We start from the raw sequence: 9,166 nt of genomic DNA on the forward strand, positions 1-9,166 counted from the left end.
CCTTTACACACACACAGAGAGAGAGAGAGAGATCTGGTTTAAATCATCTCCAATGAGTAATAAACTAATCTAAAACACATCTGCACTGTGTATCTTTAAGAGAGCATAATTTAATCTGCATAAAATAGAGTAATGAAGTCCTCTGAATAAATGATTTTATAAGAGAAGTCACTGACTTTTTGCGACAGGTAGGATTCAGCTTAAGGCACTTCTCATTCATTCCTATGGTATCCGTAAACGACAGTTGAGTGTCTCTGACTGAAATTCAATGACATTAAGGCTGTAATGTGATTGTTATTAAGGCACACATGATCCAAGTTAGCCGTTACACTTTCGTTCATACCAAGCATGATAATGTTTCCATTTACTTTCGTAACCCTGGTTCCCTGAGAGACAGGAATGAGACATTGCATCAGGAATCTGACGCGACGGGGACTCCCTTCCTTTCTTAACCTACCTGAAATCTTATTGCACAACGCCTGTGAAGTTGCACTTCATACTGGCCAATGCCAGCCAAGACGGCGAAAAAGGCTATATAATGCGCCGCATTGGCGGCATGAACTCAGAATCTTCCGCCTGAGCTACCAGCACAGCAGATCTGAGCAGTGAACACGGCCGCGTACGCAATGTCTCGTTCCCGTCTCTCAGGGAACCGAGGTTATGAAAGTAACCAGAGACGTTCCCTTTCGAAGACGGTTCACTTCAACATTGCACCAGGAATCTGACGCGACGGGGACTGTATAGAGCAACGCCGTGAGAACAGTGAAGAGAGCTCAGCCTCAGCGGAGCTGACAGTGCGCTACATACCAAACACTCTCCAACCAATCACAGACAACCCCCTGACAGGCCCCCCAGGTGATTGGATGTATATTCCTGACCAGAGAACCAATCAGATCACTCAGAATTCAAACTCAGCTGCTTTGCTGAGAGACCGCTTGTGCCGTGATACTAAAGATAGGACGTTATAGGCAGTATGCATATATATAAGCATGTAATGCAAAGTATAATAATGCAGACACTGGATGTGAGCGGCGCAGCCGGGCACAACGATAACAGTATACACACTCAGCTAGCAGCCGTAGCCGGTACTAGTGCATAAATATAAGTCATAAACAAGCTGGTGCACACCGCGAGTACAGAGACGAACTGCCGTCTTGTGCCTTGCTAACCCTTAAGCAGTAATACAGCGAATACGATAACACTATGTGTCACAAGCTCACTCCAGCGGCACCAAGTGAGCACCGCTGTCTGGGTACGGTGGTTTCCCCGCCTCTGAATTCCAACTATACGAGCTAGTCGAAACCATATAGAGTCAAGCGGCTAGAACCCGCATGTGGAAGCACGGGTCGAGCTCACCGACAAGACCTGTGAGGCCAAGGAGCACACGTCCAAATTGTAAAATCTGGTGAATGTATTCAGCGAAGACCATCCAGCCACCGTACAAATGTCTTTTATAGAAACGCCCTTAGTCCAAGCCCACGAGGAGGCGACCACTCTCGTCGAATGAGCTCTAATGCCAATAGGGCATTCTATACCCTGGCTAGAATAAGCCAAAGCAATAGCATCGACTACCCAATGCGATAGCCGCTGTTTAGAAAGAGGCTGCCCTTTAGTTCCGCCTCCAAAGCACACAAATAGCTGCTCAGATTGACAGAACTGAGCCATGCGGTCAACATAAACACGCAAAGCTCGTACCGGACATAGAACATGATGAGGGGCGGCGTCCAAGGAGGCCACCGGCTCTGGAGTGAAAGCAGAAAGTGTCACCACTTGCGCTCTGAACAGTGTCAAGAGCGACTTGGGCACGTAGCCCAATCTTGGTTGAGTGTGACATTACAATCACCTGGCCCAAACTGCATGCAAGCAGCATTCACAGATAGTGCTTGTAAGTCCCCCACGCGCTTGACCGAAGCGAGGGAGAGCAGCAGAGCGGTTTTAAGCGAGAGCTCCTTCAGACCGATAGACTGAAGCAGCTCAAACGGAGGCAGAGCCAGTGCTCTTAGCACCAGAGCCAGATCCCAGGATGGCACAGTGGGAGGGCGAGAGGGTCTCAGCCATCTCGCACCTCTCAAAAATCTGATCACCAAATCGTGTTTACCAACCAATCACCCATTGTTATCAGCGTGAGAGGCTGAGATAGCTGCAACATAAACCTTAAGAGTGGAAGGCATACTGCCGCCGTCCATTCACTGTTGCAGAAAGCCCAGAATGTCAGATACGGGACAGTTCTCCGGGTCGCAGCCATTCGATTCACACCATTTAACAAAGACTGCCCATTTAAGAGCATACAAGCGTCTCGTAGAAGGAGCTCGTGCCTCTGTAATCGTGTCGCAGCTAGATAATGTGCCCAGGCTTACCGGTTTCCACACACCATCGACACATGAAGTTTCCACCATTCGGGGTTGGGGTGCCATATCGAGCCTTCCGCCTGAGAGAGGAGGTCCCGTCTCAGCGGAATCTGCCATGGGGAAACTGTCAGTATATCCAGCAGGTCGGGAAACCATGGTCTGTTTGGCCAGCACGGAGCGACTAGAATCACCGGCGCCCTCTCCTCTTTGATTTTGTGCAGCAATTGTGGCAAAATCTTCAGTGGGGGGAATGCATACAACCGGGCTTTCGGCCACGGCATTGTGAGTGCGTCCCTGCCCAGGGGAGAGCGTGACAGAGAGAAGAACAGCGGGCAATGCGTGTTCTCCTCTGTCGCCAACAGACCCATTTCTGCCATCCCGAACCGCTCCCAAATCAGTCTCACTGGCCCGGGGTTCAGCCTCCATTCTCTGTGAGGAATCCCGTTCCTCGATAGCATATCCACGCTGCTGTTCAGGCAACCCGGAACGTGCGCTGCGCGAATGGAGAGCAGATGGCGATCGGCCCATAACAACAGGCAGGCCGTCTGTTCGCTGAGGGCTTTCGAGCATACCCCACCTTGCCGTTTTATGTACGATACGACAGACGTATTGTCTGTGCGAATCAGTACATGATGCCCCCGCACCTGCGTGAGGAAGCTCCGGAGGGCTAAAAAGGCTGCTCTCAGCTCTAGGCGATTTATGTGCCACGTCCTCTCCGACTCCGTCCAGGAGCCTGAAGCCGGTATGCCATCGCAATGCGCTCCCCAGTCCGTCATCGACGCGTCAACCACAGATGCCGGTGGAGCACTACCATATAACCCATGCTCCGTCCGATTGCCTGGGCCATCTTTTTCGTGGCTTTTAAGGTGAAGTCTGTCACCGCGCGCAGATCTTTAAATGCCTCAGGATCTGTCTCCCCCTCGTCCAGGGATTTCAGGAGTTGTGCCTGAAAAACCTGCAGCACTGCCATCGTATGACACCAGAGGTGGGTCGAAGACTCTCTTTAACAAAGCTCACCGGAGAGGGGGGGGGGCGAAGCGCGTCGTGCGCGATCGCTCCCATGCGGCAGTCCCACCAGTGGCTCGCTGACGCTGCCGGGAGAAATCACCAAGTGCTATATTCCTCCAGGTCCTAAGTACCCGCACTGAGAACTCCTCACAGTGCGGGCAGTTGGACTCAGCGAGTGCTGCCTCCGCATGGGTGAGACCCAGGTACAGGATGCAGTACTCGTGGGTGTCCGGAGCCTCAATGGGTCCCGAACACAGCGTGCAATAGCTTGACATGCTGGAACGCCAAGAGGGAAATCCGTCTTCTTGCGTCTTCTCCACAGCTGTCTTGAAGTAGGATGCTTGAAAGAGGAAGATTCTGAGTTCATGCCGCCAATGCGGCGCATTATATAGTGGCGAGGATCCGCCCCTTTTTCGACATCTTGGCTGACCTTGGCCAGTATGAAGTGCAACTTCACTGGCGTTGTGCAATAAGATTTCAGGTATGTTAAGAAAGGAAGGGAGTCCCCGTTGCATCAGATTCCTGACGCAATGTCGAAATGAACCGTCTTCGAAAGCGAACTGTAAAGATAATGATAAAGATATAGTTCTAAAAATCTCAATATTATTTCTCAATATTAAAGAATAGCAGAGTCCACACCACAGCTATAACAATAAAGGCACAGAGAAATGATATCATTGGAATCACTGACTACGTTTACATAGACATCAGTAATCTAATTATTTACCTTATTCTGAATAAGACAATATTATGATTAAGGTGTTTACATGAGTTGCTTTTAGAATATTCCTTTCATGTTCCCGTTTTACATGTTATAGAACATAGATCGATTAATGGCACACGACATTACGTCACCACGCGACGCCATCCGACGTCCCCTCCAGAATTTCACGTATAAACATATAGTTTGTCTTCGTTATGATGCCATATACAGTTTTGGGTGTTTCATTTTTAATTTACTGAAAGCTTCAAGTGCAGTTAATTATTTGTCATGCTATACGTGCAAACAGACAACGGTGTTGTTGAAGCCATGCTCTTTTGTTTGCCGTCAAATGGTTGACCACTGCTGTGTGTGTATCCTGTCACAAAATGCGGCGAAAAGTCCTACATGACGATAATGGTGTGATTAAGGTGTGTACATGTCAGAAAAATGTTTTTCAGCTGATGAACGATAAAAACTTTTACAGCCAATCAGAGTCAAACCTGCTATAACAAGCTTGAGAATTTAAAGCAGCAGACGAGCGTGCGCTTACAGACGATATCGTTCTTGGTGTGAACAGGGCTTTACAGACAATCTCTGAACTGGCTGTAGGCAATGCATTTGTTGCTGCCATAAAGCAATCTGCCCTTTTCGCAGAATTTTGTCGCCAAACTTACAAACTCCTAAAACAGACATGGGAAAGAAACAAGCCATTCATCTTATTAGAAATCAGTGTGCTGTCAGAATGGATTTGAAACTGATATTGCAAGGTAAAAAAAAAACCCTTACATTTTCTTTAAGTGTTTTTTGAATTGTTAAGGGTTAAAAGTGCATATGACATTGCAAGATGACATGTTGCGCAATAGTTTTAGTAAATTAGTGTGACAGAAATAGTTCATGCATTTGATAATATGATACAAGGTCAATAAATCATATGAGGGAATGTTTACATGCAGCTGTTGTGGCTTACCCAAGAAAAATAAATAAATTGATGAATCATATTGGAAATAAAGAAGCAGTTGAATATTTCGATGCATTGCATTGGGTGATGTTCAGAAGTATATATACAGTATATGTGACCCTGGACCACAAAACCAGTCATAAAGGTCAATTTTCCTTTCCATTGATGTGCGGTTTGTTAGGATAAGACAATATTTGGCCGAGATATAACTATTTGAATATCTGGAATCTGAGGGTGCAAAAAAAAAAAATCATCAAAATACTGAGAAAACCACATTTAAAGTGATCCAAATTCAGTTCTTAACAATGCATATTACTAATCCAAAATTATGTTTTGATATTTTTACGGACCATTTTTTTTTTCAGGACTGTATATTCATGCACATTTTTTTTTAACATAATTTGCATATACAGTATATATATATATATATATATATATATATGTGTGTGTGTGTGTGTGTGTGTGTGTTTAGGACTTACATAAATTAAGGACAGTAGGTTTCAGATACAGTATAAAAGATAATTGTGGGTTTTCTCTCTAAAAAGAAAAGCAACGTCATATCTAATTTATCATCACACTGCTCTGAGGCTATAAAGCCACATCCGAGCTCCTGTAACAGTTCTGTCACTTCTCATTTCACATGTGTGCATATCTAAAGGAACCAGTGACCCAGGGACTTGAGCTCTCAAGTCTCTTATCCTACAGTATCAACAGTAAACCAAAGGTTAAGCCATAATTCATTTGTAATAAACTGATGATTCACCCATGTATCCCTTTACTATTAATGTCATATGTAACCATTTTATTGAAAGTTTGTTTTGATGACAAATAATGTAAATATACTGTAAAGGCAGGGGCCCAAAATATAGGCAATACAATATAAAACCACTGTGAGCAATTCCCTGTTTTAATTAACAGTGGCTTATGGCAAATTCCTAAAATGAATTAGTCCAAACCACATCCAATAGGCATTACAAAATAAAGACAGAAATGCTAGTGTCTGAGATCCATACATTACAATTTCTTCGGCCTAATCGGGTTTGTAAACTAAGCTGAATGTGGAATGCTGTTTATTATATGAAACAATCTAGATATACGTATTTTACATTCTGACAACTGTTTATGTCAGGAAAGCAGAGCCCAGGTTTGTTTAGACTACCAGTATATGTGAGTCATTTGCCAAGTACGCTACACTCAGACGTTGGTTTTCTTAGAATGCTTACAACTAAGGGCACAAGGGTGATTCACTACATATAATACATTTTAATGTCTACTAAGTGGAAACCAGTTATTCAGATGGTGCTAAGCTAAACACAGAAATATAATTTTGCTTATGTTAACGTCTTAGCGACATCAACAGCGATATCCCTTCACTGCTTACTAGTCTTGATCCAATTTCAGCAACACTTTACATTCACTTTTTAGAAGCTGGTAAAGCTTTGGCCTCTGAAGACGTTTAAGATTACACATGTGAAACTGATTCTTTAGTGTGGAGCACAGTGCTCATGCTATGCCTGTCTACATTTAGTCATGCAAAAGTGAAACGCTGAAAGTATTTTAAACGGTCAGAGGGTACAGAGCAACATGCTCTGTATTATAACTATACTGTACTTCTGCCTAGTGCAAAATAACCCAACAGAAGTGAATAAATCTGTATTAAAATAGTGCTATGCGGTACCATACTGGCTATCGGTGGATTTTTTTAGATTTTTAATTTAACTGATATTGGTTGATATTGGATATTTAATTGTTTATGCTCATTTTCTCTATTTTTACATTTAATGTTAATATTTAAAACAAACAATAAAAACAATAGTTTAAGAAAAATCTTTAGATCGATCAAAATAAATATCAGTTCCCTTTGTCGGTCACTCTCGACGTCACGTCGGTGACCGACGAATTGGGATCTCGCTTAGCGAGACCAATCTACTTCGAGTGTAAACTAAATGAGCCAATGCACATTGGCATGTGATTATTGCATCCAACTGCCGCTGATCACAGCGTGAGTATAAGTAGGCAGCCGGTGCAGAGCATATTCAGCTTTTTGCTTCGGAGCCAAGCGATCACATCGTTCTGCTCCTGACTACTCTACTGAGAGAAGAAGACTGAACGAGTTCAGCGCACTCTTTGAGAGCTCTTAATGTTGGCGGTACGGCGCTTCAGCGGTGGTGGTTTCCCGTGTCGAGTGGGTTGCACACATCAGGCTGCACTACCCCTTGTTTGTGTTGCAGGCGGCCATCTCCCCTGTGCGCTTCAGCATGCTAAAAGAGCTTTTTCCCTAAAAGCATTCACAGGTGCGTCTTTTTAAAGACGATGTTGAGTGGCAAACTCGACGTTACGTCTTTGTAAAGACGATGTGGGTCTTGCTATAGACAACGTATCACCTGGGCGTTTCTGGATGCGGTCGTTACCTGGCGCTGGGTGATGGTCACGATCGCTGCCTGACGTGCCTGGGCATTTAGCACGCTGAGGTGGCGTTTGTGGACGAGTCATGTTCTCATTGCGGGAAGATGATCATCTCGGAGTCGCGGGGCAAGCTACATTTACTCAAATGGGCGGAGCTCCGTTGCCTCTGCCTCGATCTAGTTCTCGTCATGGCGGCAGTCAGGCGGGGGCTACTCTAGGCAGTAGCATGGGCGGTCTGAGGGTAACAGTGATGGCAAACCATGTCCCCCCGGTGGAGCGGTCGGTTGCGACCCGGCAGGGCAAACCGTGCCCCCCCTCCCGGGTCTGTAGGTACTCGTCTGGTCTGTCCAGCGAAGCTTATGTGGCCTGTGCAGAAGCTGCCTCTGCCTTACACACTACGGTGTTACTGCAGGTTTTTTAGGCTAAAGCACTGAGGGACCTGCACGAGGGTGGTCACGATCCGGAAGTTCTGAAAATAACGGCTATGCTTTCCCGGGCCGCCGTGAGGGTAGGGCTTGGGTGGAGACCTCCACTGTGTCCCAAGCCCTCAAGGTTGGACGATTGGTTCTTCGGGGTGGTCCGCGCTGGTTCTCAACACCCCGCCCCGTTGCCATTCTTCCTGTAGGTGCATGAGGGGCTTACCAGGTTGTGGATGGCACCTTTTTCTGCCGGAAACCGACCTGCTAACTCCTCCCCCCTCACCACTCTCGACGGTGGTGCAGCTAGGGGGTATATGGGGGTCCCCCCGGTGGAGCGGTCAGTTGCGATGCAGTTGTGTCCTAATACCGCCTCCACCCGGCAGGGCGAACCCTTCACATTCCTGGTCTGCACAACCGGGCAGCCGACGAGCTGTCACGAGCTGCGCTCCAGGGAGAGTGGAGACTCCATCCCCAGACACTCCAGCTGATTTGGAGTCGTTTTGGAGTCGCTCAGGTAGACCTGTTTGCCTCTCCAGAAACCTCTCACTGCCAGTTGTTCTACTACCCGACCAGAGGGAACACTCGGCACGGACGCACTGGCACACAGCTGGCCGCGGGCCCTTCGCAAGTATGCGTTTTCCCCAGTGAGCCTTCTTGCACAGACACTGTGCAAGATCAGGGAGGAAGAGGAGCAGGTCCTACTCGTGGCGCCTTACTGGCCCACTCGGACTTGGTTTCCGGAACTGATGCTCCTTGTGACAGCCCCTCCTTGGCAGATTCCTCTGAGGAAGGATCTACTGACTCCGAGACGGGGCACCCTGTGGCACCCACGTCCAGACCTCTGGAAACTTCATGTCTGGTCCCTGGACAGGACGCGGAGGTACTAGGTGACCTACCCCAAGAGGTAGTTGACACCTTCACTTCGGCGAGAGCACCGTCTACGAGACACGCTTACGCCTTGAAGTGGAACCTGTTCGTCGAATGGTGTTCTTCTCACCGAGAAGACCCCCGGAAATGTCCGATCAGAGTCGTGCTGTCCTTTCTGCAGCAGGGGTTGGAGCGAAGGCTGTCTCCCTCCACCCTTAAAGTCTACGTGGCTGCGATTGCTGCCAACCACGACCCCGTGGAAGGGAAGTCGGTGGGGAAGCATGACCTGATCATCAGGTTCCTTAGGGGGACGAGAAGGCTAAATCCTCCACGGCCCCCCTCTATACTCTCTTGGGACCTGTCTCTAGTGCTCAGAGCACTACAGCAGGGCCCATTTGAGCCTTTGCAGACAGTCGAGCTGAAGTTTCTGTCAATGAAAACTCTGCTCCTGCTTGCA

Source organism: Sinocyclocheilus anshuiensis, unplaced genomic scaffold, assembly GCF_001515605.1.
Source record: "Sinocyclocheilus anshuiensis isolate Anshui unplaced genomic scaffold, SAMN03320099.WGS_v1.1 scaffold2192, whole genome shotgun sequence".
Classification (NCBI taxonomy): Eukaryota; Metazoa; Chordata; class Actinopteri; order Cypriniformes; family Cyprinidae; genus Sinocyclocheilus; species Sinocyclocheilus anshuiensis.